This window comes from Abramis brama, assembly GCF_963993115.1.
Source record: "Abramis brama genome assembly, chromosome: 25".
Taxonomy (NCBI): Eukaryota; Metazoa; Chordata; class Actinopteri; order Cypriniformes; family Leuciscidae; genus Abramis; species Abramis brama.
Window position 1 is genome coordinate 3264156 of NC_139987.1, and position 2350 is coordinate 3266505.

Genomic DNA, 2350 nt, shown 5'->3' on the forward strand with positions numbered 1-2350 from the left:
GGTTGATTTTAGCTCAGTCGCATTGGATGGCGGTTCAACATCGAGATGTTGTTCTCGCCCATATGAAAGAGTTGGGGTTACGGCTGAACGCCAAGAAGAGTGTGCTTCTCTATTTTAGAGGACCACTTTTTTAGGCGTGGTTTGGGATTCAGTGTCGATGCAGGCGCGCCTGTCATCACCACGCTTCGATCCTGGCAGCTGTGAGAAGTGTAAAGCTAGGCCAGCTACTCACTGTCAAACAGTTCCAGAGACTGTTGGGTCTCATGGCAGCAGCTTCCAACGGGATACCTTTTGGACTGCTGCACATGAGGCCCCTGCAGTGGTGGCTCAGGACCAGAGGGTTTTTCCCCGAGGGGCAACCCATTTCGCACAATCAAGTTCACGCGGTGATGCCTACGTGCCTTGGTTATGTGGAAGAAACCTTGGTTCCTGTCCCAGGGCCCAGTGCTGGGAGCTCCTTGTCGTCGCAAACTGCTAACGACGGATGCTTCCCTCACGGGTTGGGGAGCGATCCTGAGGGTCGCTCATCTCAAGGTCTGTGGGAAGACCATCATCGTTCCTGGCATTCTATAGCCTAGAGATGTTAGCTGTCTTCCGGGCTCTGAGGAGCTTTATCACAGGTCTCAGGGGACACCATGTGTAGTACATACGGACAACACGTCGGTAGTCGCCTATATCAAGGGGGTTTGCGCTGGCACGCCATATCCTCTTGTGGTCCCAGGGGAAGTTGCTGTCACTCAAGGCAGCCTACATCCCCGGGGTCCAGAATATAGGAGCAGACACTCTGTCGAGACAGGGGCCGAGGCCCGGGGAATGGTGGCTCCACCCCCGAGGTGGTGGAGCTGATATGGAAATTATAAGTGGGTCTGTTTGCGTCTCGAGAGACGTCTCACTGTCCACTTTGGTTCTCCCTCACGCATCCAGCTCCTTTGGACTGGATGCTATGGTGCAGACGTGGCCGAGGCTACGTCTGTACGCTTTTCCCCCAGTTGCTCTGCTCCCGGGAGTTCTGGAGAGAGTTCGCAGGGACCGGGTTTGCCTGCTTCTTAGCCCCGCGCTGGCCGGGCAGAGTATGGTTTCCCGATCTTGTGTCGCTCCTCGACGGGCCTCCTCTGGAGCTACCCGTCAGGAGGGACCTTCTGTCCCAGGCGGAGGGCTCGATATTTCACCCCCGCCCAGAACTGTGGAACCTGTGGGCTTGGCCTCTGAGGGGGCCCAGCTCATAGAGTCAGGTCTCTCAACTGAGGTTGTTGAGACCATTCTACAGTCCAGAGCTCCCTCCACGAGGAAACTTTATGCCCTGAACTGGAGAGTATTCACCTCTTCGTGTAGTGACCGTCGGTTGGATCCAGTCAACTGCCCAATTGGTACAGTTCTGGAGTTCCTGCAGGACTGGTTCACTGCAGGTCTGACCCCTCCACCTTAAAGGTTTATGTGGCGGCCATAGGTGCTTACCACATTCCTTTGGGTGGAATGTCTGTGGGGAAAGACCCCTTTGGTATCTCGTTTCCCTCGTGGCACTTGGAGGTCCTCCTCCCTTTCGAAATCGGACCAGGAGGCTAATAATTTGCTTTGCCCTGTTCGGGCGTTAGACGCGTATGTCCACAGAGCTGCCCTGTGGCGTAAAAGTGACATTTGCTCCCCTAACAAGGGAGGTCCAGTGTCTAAGCAAAGGATGAGCAGTGGGTGGTTGAGACTATCTCACTTGCTTATGAGGCGGCTGGACAGCCTTCTCCTTTGGCTGTCCGGTCGCACTCTACGAGGAGTATGGCGGCCTCTAAGGCCCTTATATCAGGAGTTTCGTTACAGGACGTTTGTGATGCGGCAGGCTGGTCCTCACCGCACACTTTCGTCAGGTTCTACTCTCTGGATCTAGACTCTGCTCCAGGGTCTCATGTTTTGTCTTCCTAGTGCTGCTCACCAGATTTCACACAGGACAGACATTTGTAGCTATGGAGGCGTTGGTATAGACGTTCCCATAGCGTCAAACTCGACGCAACGCGAGTTCCCTTGAAAGGGAACGCCTCGGTTACGACTGTAACCTCGGTTCCCTGAAGAGGGAACGAGCGTTGCGTCACCTTGCCATATCTCCTTCATGCCTGTCAACACGACTTCAGACTTTACGAAGCTTTCGTTTTCTGTTTCGGGCCGGCTTTTATAGCTTCCTGGTACGTGACGTCACCCGCCTCTGACGTTCCGCCACACCATTGGACTGATTTTACATGTGCTTCAAGACGTCATCACGCAAAGCGTTCCCATAGCGTCAAACTCGACGCAACGCTCGTTCCCTCTTCAGGGAACCGAGGTTACAGTCGTAACCGAGGCGATCTATTGTAGGTTAAAACTCTTG